At 38.7% G+C, this 14,264-nt stretch overlaps 3 long non-coding RNA genes across 3 annotated transcripts; all 3 read left to right on the top strand.

Moving 5' to 3' along the window:
* The first annotated feature begins 365 nt into the window (after nt 1–365).
* On the top strand, nt 366–3,624 carry LOC143504548 (uncharacterized). The gene is made up of 2 exons (XR_013127578.1): nt 366–474; nt 1,294–3,624. It is a non-coding gene; the product is annotated as an uncharacterized LOC143504548 (long non-coding RNA).
* Nucleotides 3,625–5,283: 1,659 nt separating this feature from the next.
* LOC143504553 (uncharacterized) lies at nt 5,284–8,522 on the top strand. The gene is made up of 2 exons (XR_013127583.1): nt 5,284–5,392; nt 6,192–8,522. It is a non-coding gene; the product is annotated as an uncharacterized LOC143504553 (long non-coding RNA).
* Nucleotides 8,523–10,182: 1,660 nt separating this feature from the next.
* LOC143504549 (uncharacterized) lies at nt 10,183–13,453 on the top strand. The gene is made up of 2 exons (XR_013127579.1): nt 10,183–10,291; nt 11,123–13,453. It is a non-coding gene; the product is annotated as an uncharacterized LOC143504549 (long non-coding RNA).
* The last annotated feature ends 811 nt before the right edge of the window (nt 13,454–14,264 follow it).

The following is a 14,264-nucleotide window of genomic DNA, read 5'->3' on the forward strand; positions in this document are numbered from 1 at the left end:
ATAATTCAATTGAATAAAAAATATACTATTAGTTTATATTAATAATCAAATGAAGGAAATGATAATATATGAAAGATTTGACTTGACTCTCAGCCGACAATTAGCTGGATGCTAACGTTATATAGGAAATCCCATAGGAATGCTATCGGAAATTAGCATTATCATGGCGGTGCAAATTGGCTTTCTAAAACAGCAAAGAGCGAGCAGGCTGTTTGTCTAATGTAAAGCATTAGTAGTAATGAAGAAAAGGTTTTCCTGTAGCGTTGGCTTGGTTCGGGCCAGTCCCCCCTCAACCGATGCATACCGGCTATTAGCCAGGATCAGGAGGTCACAGTGGGGTTTGAACCCTGCACTGAGTGGCCTGTCGCCCAACACCTTATCCACTGACCTACAGGACAACCAATTATGCTTAAAACAAAAAATACATTTGAAGACATCAAATCCTCTTGGGGTGGACATTTAATCCTTTATAAGGTAAAGATACATTGATAATTCAATTTAATAAAAAATATACTATTCGTTTCATTAATAATCAAATGAAGGAAATGATAATATATCAAAGATATGACTTCACTCTCGGCCGACAATTAGCTCCATGCTAATGTTATATTGGAAATCCCATACCAATGCTACCGGAAATTAGCATTATCATGGCGGTGCTAATTGGCTTTCTAAAACACCAAGTACAACATCTGTCAATAAGGTCGCTTTTTTATTTATACCATTAGTTTCATTAATAATCAAATGAAAGAAATTATAATATATCAAAGATTTGACTTCACTCTCGGCCGACAATTAGCTCCATGCTAATGTTATATTGGAAATCCCATACCAATGGTACCGGAAATTAGCATTATCATGGCGGTGCTAATTGGCTTCACCAAGTACTCTCTCTGTCTCTCTCTCTCTCTATCTATCTATCTATCTATCTATCTATCTATCTATCTATCTATCTATATATTTATCTATCTATCTATCTATCTATCTATCTATCTGCTAAATAATTGGGGAAAAAATTGTTTGAATCTATTCTAGACAGAAAATACCCAATAAAGCCAATGAGAGTATCAAACAAATACATGTGCTATATATTTACAGAGGATATTAGTAGCGGTAGTATTAGACTTTCTGGGTGCACCACAGAGCTGCTGCCTCATTCTTGCTCTGTTAATTAACATAATAAAGGGTGATGTTTGGTCCTGCTGATTGCCGGCAAGACAGAGGGGAAGGAGGGGTGATGTCCTGACGATTAGGATACAGAAATATCTGTATTTCTCTTTCTTTAATTCCCAGGAGAGTCTGGGACCCGACGGCGTTCAAGGCCATCATCGCGTGGTCGACGTGGCTGACGGTCCGGTGGAGCTGCGTCACCAGGCTTTTGTGACATAGCAGAGGGTGGACGGCATCGTTGCTCTCCGGGACAAACTGCCAGAGAGCGACAAAGGCGGGGCTTTCTGCCCGCCATGTCACAGACACCGACTGGTGAAGGGACGGTTCAAAAGCAGCCATTCGTAGACCTCTGTTGTCGCTGGGACACAGAGTCTGAAGCGGTAGGCAAACCTTCAGTAATCCAGTAGCTTCAGGATTTTCTAGGTTGGCTTGTACAGTGACAATAGTTCTCTAGCACATGATACACTGGATGTTGTTTTGCCATTCTGGAGTATGGCAAGGATTAAAACACTAGACCAAATGCAGTCAATCACTTCATGATCCTCCATGAGAAATACAGGAAAATAGTCAAAAACAAGAGAAGAGACAACACAACAGAGGAAGAGAAAGGAACTGCAATGAGTGATTGACTGCATTTGGTCTAGTAAGTGTTTTAATCCTTGCCATACTCCAGAATGGCGATACACCTGGCGATTAGTAGGAAGTTGACAGCCACTGATGCTGGAGCTGGGCTGCCCAATGAGATACACATGACTGGAACACCTTGTGGCAGGAGATTTCTCCACCTTTCTTCTCTTCTCTGTTGGTTCGTCCTGTTCACTTGTATCGCTGACCACTTTCCCGCTGTGCAGATGTCTTACAGATGCCACGATCTCAGCAGTTCACAATCTTAAATTAAGATATAAAGCTTAGTTGGTTCAAACCTATTTCTCAATGTAATGTGTGATCATTGTGATATATGTACAATAGAGTAACATTTTTGAGATAGTCATGTACAGTGTTGCGATAACGGCGTCATTTTGTCAGTAACGGGATAATATAATTAATTACTTTTCCTGTCGTTACAACGCCGTTGACGTTACTGGTCATTAAAAGCGGTGCGTTACTATATATTGATATACTAACAGTAATGCGAGCGGACCACTGCCCAGGCTAGTGAGGAGTAACAGATCTCGATAGGTCACAGTCCTCGGTGTAACACCTGTTTAACTTAACAAGGCTAAGGCAGCGTTATGGTAGCCAATCCGAGCCAGTGTTTTTACACGCGCGCCAAAGCACACCAGTGACACGACAAAAACGGAGAAGAGACAGAAATAGCGAGTCAGAAGCAAGCCGAAGAAAAATTATCATTTTTCAAGGTGGCGATATAAACATTATTTAAGAAAATACTTGAAGTTCCTGAATGTTTACCAGACTGGGTATTTGATTTATTTAAGAATAGAGGTTTTATTCTTAAGTTTACTTCTGTTCTGAACAATCCAGTTGTTTCAGGTTGAGAGAATTTAATTTAATTTGATAGATGTCAATGTAAATATGTAAATAGATGTAGTTTGGCCTTTGAATAATCTGTTACATATTTACCACATCACATATCTTTCTTCTCCGAGGTTCACTTGGGGAGTAACACTGCAGTTGGAGCCTACAATTCCAGTATCATCGCTCCGACATGGAATGAAAACCTGGCGTTCATCATAAGACATTTACATTGACAATATCAGCACCCAGAACTTTCATTCTAGTTACCTTATACTTAGCCTGATTGTGTGATTTATTTGTAACTTGTGTATTAGTCTGTATAATTTGTTTTTGTGTAATTTGTGTGTTAACGGGCCGCCCAATGGACGATGGGTTCCCTTTTGAGTCTTGGTCCTCCCAAGGTTTCTTCCTATTCCCCACCATCTAGGGAGTTTTTCCTTGCCACTGTCGCCTTTGGCTTGCTCATAAGGGATTTGGACCCATAGTATTGTTAACTTTGTAAATACTGTAAAGCGCTTTGTGACAACATATGTTGTGAAAAGCGCTATACAAATATATTTGATATTTGATTTAAATGCACTTTATATAGTGTAACTGTTTACTTTTGCTTTTTATTATTATTATTATTTACAAAGATTTGGGGTTTTAAAGGATTTTATCCTGCACTGGTCTGTTGATGTGCAATAAATACTCATTTCAACTGACTGTGAAAACTGCTTTTTCAAAAAATCCTTATTCATTGGCATATAACTTTTTTTTAACTGTAATGCAAATAGTTACTTTCCCTGGTAACGAGTTACTTGTATTATAGAGTAATTCAGTTACTAACTCAGTTACGTTTTTGAACAAGTAGTGAGTAACTATAACTAATTACTTTTTTAAAGTAACGTTCCCAACACTGGTCATGTATCATACGATGTCATCCTTTCCAAGCATCAAAAATATGTATGTTTTTGCATTAAATATAGTTGAAATGTACATAGTGTCTATGTGTTTTATACCAGATAAATGAAAATGTTATTACCTATCGTTTGGTACCAATTTCAAAGCTATAGCATCAATCTCTGGGAATGTAGTTTTAACACTAGGAGTCCCAGCATTTTCATTCCACACTTTTTCCACCTGGTCTCCACCAGGGGGCAGTTCTGGGGATATTTGCATTCCATTAGGCCACCCTTTGTTATGTACATGCAGCCACTTATAGGTAGACGGGTGAGGGGGGGGTGATGGTGTGAACCATCAGTTCATTGTTCTGCTGGATGTGTTTAAAATTAAAAAAACGCTATTGGCTGCTAGAACGCGCTAAATGACGTCATCTCCGCACATACAGGTATGTTTGTGTTTTTGAACCTAAGGTTGTGGGGGAGGGTGAAAAAGAAAAGCGTTTGAGTGTGTCTTTGAGCTGATTAATTATTTCTTTTTTTCCATATAGTACTGTACTGCCACCTAGTGGTTCATGCTCGTATCTCGAGCGTGCACTCGGGTGTCGAACAGAAATTTTGCTCGTCTCGGTGCTCGTATCTTGGATCGCTCATATATAGAGCAGCTCGTATCTCGAGGTACCACTGTAATAATAATCTTTATTTGTATAGCACCTTTCATACATACATGCAACTCAAAGTGCTAAAAACTACTGAAAATAAGGTAAAAAAAAATTACTTGTCTCTCCCCCTCATTTCTAACCACATTTTAGGCTGTTATAGTTGGTGATTGTGTAAGGCACCTCTTCCTGTACTATTTACTGTATTTTAGACATTGAGGGCTTTTGAGGGGACGGTGTGGATGAACACTGACCAGTGGCTGACCATGAACACTGAACACTGACCCTCTTTTCTCGCCTCCTCTTTTCGCTGTATGGCCCACCTAACCCCAATTATTTTTATTACTACTGTACTGTATTTTACAGAATTGTTTTCTTTTGATTCTTACATAAAAATAAAAGTTGTCCTCCAAAGATTAGTGTTAATGAAAAAGTAGTTTTTTGAACAGGTCTAGTGAGCCAAACGCCCCACCTGCCCTGTAGTAAATAGTTGTACATAATAAAAAAAATGTAAATATCAAATCAAATCCAATGAAATATATTTTGGTTTTCCACAACACATGTTGTCACAAAGCAGCTTTACAGGATTTACAAGTTTTAAATATGTTGTTATATGTTTATTATGTGTGTATAGTTGTACTTGTAGTGAAGGAGCACTGTTTGATAATAATAAAAAATGATCAAATCCTCTTGGGGCGGACATTTAATCCTTTATAAGGTAAAGATACATTGATAATTCAATTGAATAAAAAATATACTATTAGTTTATATTAATAATCAAATGAAGGAAATGATAATATATGAAAGATTTGACTTGACTCTCAGCCGACAATTAGCTGGATGCTAACGTTATATAGGAAATCCCATAGGAATGCTATCGGAAATTAGCATTATCATGGCGGTGCAAATTGGCTTTCTAAAACAGCAAAGAGCGAGCAGGCTGTTTGTCTAATGTAAAGCATTAGTAGTAATGAAGAAAAGGTTTTCCTGTAGCGTTGGCTTGGTTCGGGCCAGTCCCCCCTCAACCGATGCATACCGGCTATTAGCCAGGATCAGGAGGTCACAGTGGGGTTTGAACCCTGCACTGAGTGGCCTGTCGCCCAACACCTTATCCACTGACCTACAGGACAACCAATTATGCTTAAAACAAAAAATACATTTGAAGACATCAAATCCTCTTGGGGTGGACATTTAATCCTTTATAAGGTAAAGATACATTGATAATTCAATTTAATAAAAAATATACTATTCGTTTCATTAATAATCAAATGAAGGAAATGATAATATATCAAAGATATGACTTCACTCTCGGCCGACAATTAGCTCCATGCTAATGTTATATTGGAAATCCCATACCAATGCTACCGGAAATTAGCATTATCATGGCGGTGCTAATTGGCTTTCTAAAACACCAAGTACAACATCTGTCAATAAGGTCGCTTTTTTATTTATACCATTAGTTTCATTAATAATCAAATGAAAGAAATTATAATATATCAAAGATTTGACTTCACTCTCGGCCGACAATTAGCTCCATGCTAATGTTATATTGGAAATCCCATACGAATGGTACCGGAAATTAGCATTATCATGGCGGTGCTAATTGGCTTCACCAAGTACTCTCTCTGTCTCTCTCTCTCTCTATCTATCTATCTATCTATCTATCTATATATTTATCTATCTATCTATCTATCTATCTATCTATCTGCTAAATAATTGGGGAAAAAATTGTTTGAATCTATTCTAGACAGAAAATACCCAATAAAGCCAATGAGAGTATCAAACAAATACATGTGCTATATATTTACAGAGGATATTAGTAGCGGTAGTATTAGACTTTCTGGGTGCACCACAGAGCTGCTGCCTCATTCTTGCTCTGTTAATTAACATAATAAAGGGTGATGTTTGGTCCTGCTGATTGCCGGCAAGACAGAGGGGAAGGAGGGGTGATGTCCTGACGATTAGGATACAGAAATATCTGTATTTCTCTTTCTTTAATTCCCAGGAGAGTCTGGGACCCGACGGCGTTCAAGGCCATCATCGCGTTGTCGACGTGGCTGACGGTCCGGTGGAGCTGCGTCACCAGGCTTTTGTGACATAGCAGAGGGTGGACGGCATCGTTGCTCTCCGGGACAAACTGCCAGAGAGCGACAAAGGCGGGGCTTTCTGCCCGCCATGTCACAGACACCGACTGGTGAAGGGACGGTTCAAAAGCAGCCATTCGTAGACCTCTGTTGTCGCTGGGACACAGAGTCTGAAGCGGTAGGCAAACCTTCAGTAATCCAGTAGCTTCAGGATTTTCTAGGTTGGCTTGTACAGTGACAATAGTTCTCTAGCCCATGATACACTGGATGTTGTTTTGCCATTCTGGAGTATGGCAAGGATTAAAACACTAGACCAAATGCAGTCAATCACTTCATGATCCTCCATGAGAAATACAGGAAAATAGTCAAAAACAAGAGAAGAGACAACACAACAGAGGAAGAGAAAGGAACTGCAATGAGTGATTGACTGCATTTGGTCTAGTAAGTGTTTTAATCCTTGCCATACTCCAGAATGGCGATACACCTGGCGATTAGTAGGAAGTTGACAGCCACTGATGCTGGAGCTGGGCTGCCCAATGAGATACACATGACTGGAACACCTTGTGGCAGGAGATTTCTCCACCTTTCTTCTCTTCTCTGTTGGTTCGTCCTGTTCACTTGTATCGCTGACCACTTTCCCGCTGTGCAGATGTCTTACAGATGCCACGATCTCAGCAGTTCACAATCTTAAATTAAGATATAAAGCTTAGTTGGTTCAAACCTATTTCTCAATGTAATGTGTGATCATTGTGATATATGTACAATAGAGTAACATTTTTGAGATAGTCATGTACAGTGTTGCGATAACGGCGTCATTTTGTCAGTAACGGGATAATATAATTAATTACTTTTCCTGTCGTTACAACGCCGTTGACGTTACTGGTCATTAAAAGCGGTGCGTTACTATATATTGATATACTAACAGTAATGCGAGCGGACCACTGCCCAGGCTAGTGAGGAGTAACAGATCTCGATAGGTCACAGTCCTCGGTGTAACACCTGTTTAACTTAACAAGGCTAAGGCAGCGTTATGGTAGCCAATCCGAGCCAGTGTTTTTACACGCGCGCCAAAGCACACCAGTGACACGACAAAAACGGAGAAGAGACAGAAATAGCGAGTCAGAAGCAAGCCGAAGAAAAATTATCATTTTTCAAGGTGGCGATATAAACATTATTTAAGAAAATACTTGAAGTTCCTGAATGTTTACCAGACTGGGTATTTGATTTATTTAAGAATAGAGGTTTTATTCTTAAGTTTACTTCTGTTCTGAACAATCCAGTTGTTTCAGGTTGAGAGAATTTAATTTAATTTGATAGATGTCAATGTAAATATGTAAATAGATGTAGTTTGGCCTTTGAATAATCTGTTACATATTTACCACATCACATATCTTTCTTCTCCGAGGTTCACTTGGGGAGTAACACTGCAGTTGGAGCCTACAATTCCAGTATCATCGCTCCGACATGGAATGAAAACCTGGCGTTCATCATAAGACATTTACATTGACAATATCAGCACCCAGAACTTTCATTCTAGTTACCTTATACTTAGCCTGATTGTGTGATTTATTTGTAACTTGTGTATTAGTCTGTATAATTTGTTTTTGTGTAATTTGTGTGTTAACGGGCCGCCCAATGGACGATGGGTTCCCTTTTGAGTCTTGGTCCTCCCAAGGTTTCTTCCTATTCCCCACCATCTAGGGAGTTTTTCCTTGCCACTGTCGCCTTTGGCTTGCTCATAAGGGATTTGGACCCATAGTATTGTTAACTTTGTAAATACTGTAAAGCGCTTTGTGACAACATATGTTGTGAAAAGCGCTATACAAATATATTTGATATTTGATTTAAATGCACTTTATATAGTGTAACTGTTTACTTTTGCTTTTTATTATTATTATTATTTACAAAGATTTGGGGTTTTAAAGGATTTTATCCTGCACTGGTCTGTTGATGTGCAATAAATACTCATTTCAACTGACTGTGAAAACTGCTTTTTCAAAAAATCCTTATTCATTGGCATATAACTTTTTTTTTACTGTAATGCAAATAGTTACTTTCCCTGGTAACGAGTTACTTGTATTATAGAGTAATTCAGTTACTAACTCAGTTACGTTTTTGAACAAGTAGTGAGTAACTATAACTAATTACTTTTTTAAAGTAACGTTCCCAACACTGGTCATGTATCATACGATGTCATCCTTTCCAAGCATCAAAAATATGTATGTTTTTGCATTAAATATAGTTGAAATGTACATAGTGTCTATGTGTTTTATACCAGATAAATGAAAATGTTATTACCTATCGTTTGGTACCAATTTCAAAGCTATAGCATCAATCTCTGGGAATGTAGTTTTAACACTAGGAGTCCCAGCATTTTCATTCCACACTTTTTCCACCTGGTCTCCACCAGGGGGCAGTTCTGGGGATATTTGCATTCCATTAGGCCACCCTTTGTTATGTACATGCAGCCACTTATAGGTAGACGGGTGAGGGGGGGGTGATGGTGTGAACCATCAGTTCATTGTTCTGCTGGATGTGTTTAAAATTTAAAAAACGCTATTGGCTGCTAGAACGCGCTAAATGACGTCATCTCCGCACATACAGGTATGTTTGTGTTTTTGAACCTAAGGTTGTGGGGGAGGGTGAAAAAGAAAAGCGTTTGAGTGTGTCTTTGAGCTGATTAATTATTTCTTTTTTTCCATATAGTACTGTACTGCCACCTAGTGGTTCATGCTCGTATCTCGAGCGTGCACTCGGGTGTCGAACAGAAATTTTGCTCGTCTCGGTGCTCGTATCTTGGATCGCTCGTATATAGAGCAGCTCGTATCTCGAGGTACCACTGTAATAATAATCTTTATTTGTATAGCACCTTTCATACATACATGCAACTCAAAGTGCTAAAAACTACTGAAAATAAGGTAAAAAAAAAATTACTTGTCTCTCCCCCTCATTTCTAACCACATTTTAGGCTGTTATAGTTGGTGATTGTGTAAGGCACCTCTTCCTGTACTATTTACTGTATTTTAGACATTGAGGGCTTTTGAGGGGACGGTGTGGATGAACACTGACCAGTGGCTGACCATGAACACTGAACACTGACCCTCTTTTCTCGCCTCCTCTTTTCGCTGTATGGCCCACCTAACCCCAATTATTTTTATTACTACTGTACTGTATTTTACAGAATTGTTTTCTTTTGATTCTTACATAAAAATAAAAGTTGTCCTCCAAAGATTAGTGTTAATGAAAAAGTAGTTTTTTGAACAGGTCTAGTGAGCCAAACGCCCCACCTGCCCTGTAGTAAATAGTTGTACATAATAAAAAAAATGTAAATATCAAATCAAATCCAATGAAATATATTTTGGTTTTCCACAACACATGTTGTCACAAAGCAGCTTTACAGGATTTACAAGTTTTAAATATGTTGTTATATGTTTATTATGTGTGTATAGTTGTACTTGTAGTGAAGGAGCACTGTTTGATAATAATAAAAAATGATCAAATCCTCTTGGGGCGGACATTTAATCCTTTATAAGGTAAAGATACATTGATAATTCAATTGAATAAAAAATATACTATTAGTTTATATTAATAATCAAATGAAGGAAATGATAATATATGAAAGATTTGACTTGACTCTCAGCCGACAATTAGCTGGATGCTAACGTTATATAGGAAATCCCATAGGAATGCTATCGGAAATTAGCATTATCATGGCGGTGCAAATTGGCTTTCTAAAACAGCAAAGAGCGAGCAGGCTGTTTGTCTAATGTAAAGCATTAGTAGTAATGAAGAAAAGGTTTTCCTGTAGCGTTGGCTTGGTTCGGGCCAGTCCCCCCTCAACCGATGCATACCGGCTATTAGCCAGGATCAGGAGGTCACAGTGGGGTTTGAACCCTGCACTGAGTGGCCTGTCGCCCAACACCTTATCCACTGACCTACAGGACAACCAATTATGCTTAAAACAAAAAATACATTTGAAGACATCAAATCCTCTTGGGGTGGACATTTAATCCTTTATAAGGTAAAGATACATTGATAATTCAATTTAATAAAAAATATACTATTCGTTTCATTAATAATCAAATGAAGGAAATGATAATATATCAAAGATATGACTTCACTCTCGGCCGACAATTAGCTCCATGCTAATGTTATATTGGAAATCCCATACCAATGCTACCGGAAATTAGCATTATCATGGCGGTGCTAATTGGCTTTCTAAAACACCAAGTACAACATCTGTCAATAAGGTCGCTTTTTTATTTATACCATTAGTTTCATTAATAATCAAATGAAAGAAATTATAATATATCAAAGATTTGACTTCACTCTCGGCCGACAATTAGCTCCATGCTAATGTTATATTGGAAATCCCATACCAATGGTACCGGAAATTAGCATTATCATGGCGGTGCTAATTGGCTTCACCAAGTACTCTCTCTGTCTCTCTCTCTCTCTATCTATCTATCTATCTATCTATCTATCTATCTATCTATCTATCTATCTATCTATATATTTATCTATCTATCTATCTATCTATCTATCTATCTATCTGCTAAATAATTGGGGAAAAAATTGTTTGAATCTATTCTAGACAGAAAATACCCAATAAAGCCAATGAGAGTATCAAACAAATACATGTGCTATATATTTACAGAGGATATTAGTAGCGGTAGTATTAGACTTTCTGGGTGCACCACAGAGCTGCTGCCTCATTCTTGCTCTGTTAATTAACATAATAAAGGGTGATGTTTGGTCCTGCTGATTGCCGGCAAGACAGAGGGGAAGGAGGGGTGATGTCCTGACGATTAGGATACAGAAATATCTGTATTTCTCTTTCTTTAATTCCCAGGAGAGTCTGGGACCCGACGGCGTTCAAGGCCATCATCGCGTGGTCGACGTGGCTGACGGTCCGGTGGAGCTGCGTCACCAGGCTTTTGTGACATAGCAGAGGGTGGACGGCATCGTTGCTCTCCGGGACAAACTGCCAGAGAGCGACAAAGGCGGGGCTTTCTGCCCGCCATGTCACAGACACCGACTGGTGAAGGGACGGTTCAAAAGCAGCCATTCGTAGACCTCTGTTGTCGCTGGGACACAGAGTCTGAAGCGGTAGGCAAACCTTCAGTAATCCAGTAGCTTCAGGATTTTCTAGGTTGGCTTGTACAGTGACAATAGTTCTCTAGCACATGATACACTGGATGTTGTTTTGCCATTCTGGAGTATGGCAAGGATTAAAACACTAGACCAAATGCAGTCAATCACTTCATGATCCTCCATGAGAAATACAGGAAAATAGTCAAAAACAAGAGAAGAGACAACACAACAGAGGAAGAGAAAGGAACTGCAATGAGTGATTGACTGCATTTGGTCTAGTAAGTGTTTTAATCCTTGCCATACTCCAGAATGGCGATACACCTGGCGATTAGTAGGAAGTTGACAGCCACTGATGCTGGAGCTGGGCTGCCCAATGAGATACACATGACTGGAACACCTTGTGGCAGGAGATTTCTCCACCTTTCTTCTCTTCTCTGTTGGTTCGTCCTGTTCACTTGTATCGCTGACCACTTTCCCGCTGTGCAGATGTCTTACAGATGCCACGATCTCAGCAGTTCACAATCTTAAATTAAGATATAAAGCTTAGTTGGTTCAAACCTATTTCTCAATGTAATGTGTGATCATTGTGATATATGTACAATAGAGTAACATTTTTGAGATAGTCATGTACAGTGTTGCGATAACGGCGTCATTTTGTCAGTAACGGGATAATATAATTAATTACTTTTCCTGTCGTTACAACGCCGTTGACGTTACTGGTCATTAAAAGCGGTGCGTTACTATATATTGATATACTAACAGTAATGCGAGCGGACCACTGCCCAGGCTAGTGAGGAGTAACAGATCTCGATAGGTCACAGTCCTCGGTGTAACACCTGTTTAACTTAACAAGGCTAAGGCAGCGTTATGGTAGCCAATCCGAGCCAGTGTTTTTACACGCGCGCCAAAGCACACCAGTGACACGACAAAAACGGAGAAGAGACAGAAATAGCGAGTCAGAAGCAAGCCGAAGAAAAATTATCATTTTTCAAGGTGGCGATATAAACATTATTTAAGAAAATACTTGAAGTTCCTGAATGTTTACCAGACTGGGTATTTGATTTATTTAAGAATAGAGGTTTTATTCTTAAGTTTACTTCTGTTCTGAACAATCCAGTTGTTTCAGGTTGAGAGAATTTAATTTAATTTGATAGATGTCAATGTAAATATGTAAATAGATGTAGTTTGGCCTTTGAATAATCTGTTACATATTTACCACATCACATATCTTTCTTCTCCGAGGTTCACTTGGGGAGTAACACTGCAGTTGGAGCCTACAATTCCAGTATCATCGCTCCGACATGGAATGAAAACCTGGCGTTCATCATAAGACATTTACATTGACAATATCAGCACCCAGAACTTTCATTCTAGTTACCTTATACTTAGCCTGATTGTGTGATTTATTTGTAACTTGTGTATTAGTCTGTATAATTTGTTTTTGTGTAATTTGTGTGTTAACGGGCCGCCCAATGGACGATGGGTTCCCTTTTGAGTCTTGGTCCTCCCAAGGTTTCTTCCTATTCCCCACCATCTAGGGAGTTTTTCCTTGCCACTGTCGCCTTTGGCTTGCTCATAAGGGATTTGGACCCATAGTATTGTTAACTTTGTAAATACTGTAAAGCGCTTTGTGACAACATATGTTGTGAAAAGCGCTATACAAATATATTTGATATTTGATTTAAATGCACTTTATATAGTGTAACTGTTTACTTTTGCTTTTTATTATTATTATTATTTACAAAGATTTGGGGTTTTAAAGGATTTTATCCTGCACTGGTCTGTTGATGTGCAATAAATACTCATTTCAACTGACTGTGAAAACTGCTTTTTCAAAAAATCCTTATTCATTGGCATATAACTTTTTTTTAACTGTAATGCAAATAGTTACTTTCCCTGGTAACGAGTTACTTGTATTATAGAGTAATTCAGTTACTAACTCAGTTACGTTTTTGAACAAGTAGTGAGTAACTATAACTAATTACTTTTTTAAAGTAACGTTCCCAACACTGGTCATGTATCATACGATGTCATCCTTTCCAAGCATCAAAAATATGTATGTTTTTGCATTAAATATAGTTGAAATGTACATAGTGTCTATGTGTTTTATACCAGATAAATGAAAATGTTATTACCTATCGTTTGGTACCAATTTCAAAGCTATAGCATCAATCTCTGGGAATGTAGTTTTAACACTAGGAGTCCCAGCATTTTCATTCCACACTTTTTCCACCTGGTCTCCACCAGGGGGCAGTTCTGGGGATATTTGCATTCCATTAGGCCACCCTTTGTTATGTACATGCAGCCACTTATAGGTAGACGGGTGAGGGGGGGGTGATGGTGTGAACCATCAGTTCATTGTTCTGCTGGATGTGTTTAAAATTAAAAAAACGCTATTGGCTGCTAGAACGCGCTAAATGACGTCATCTCCGCACATACAGGTATGTTTGTGTTTTTGAACCTAAGGTTGTGGGGGAGGGTGAAAAAGAAAAGCGTTTGAGTGTGTCTTTGAGCTGATTAATTATTTCTTTTTTTCCATATAGTACTGTACTGCCACCTAGTGGTTCATGCTCGTATCTCGAGCGTGCACTCGGGTGTCGAACAGAAATTTTGCTCGTCTCGGTGCTCGTATCTTGGATCGCTCATATATAGAGCAGCTCGTATCTCGAGGTACCACTGTAATAATAATCTTTATTTGTATAGCACCTTTCATACATACATGCAACTCAAAGTGCTAAAAACTACTGAAAATAAGGTAAAAAAAAATTACTTGTCTCTCCCCCTCATTTCTAACCACATTTTAGGCTGTTATAGTTGGTGATTGTGTAAGGCACCTCTTCCTGTACTATTTACTGTATTTTAGACATTGAGGGCTTTTGAGGGGACGGTGTGGATGAACA

Source organism: Brachyhypopomus gauderio, unplaced genomic scaffold, assembly GCF_052324685.1.
Source record: "Brachyhypopomus gauderio isolate BG-103 unplaced genomic scaffold, BGAUD_0.2 sc298, whole genome shotgun sequence".
Classification (NCBI taxonomy): Eukaryota; Metazoa; Chordata; class Actinopteri; order Gymnotiformes; family Hypopomidae; genus Brachyhypopomus; species Brachyhypopomus gauderio.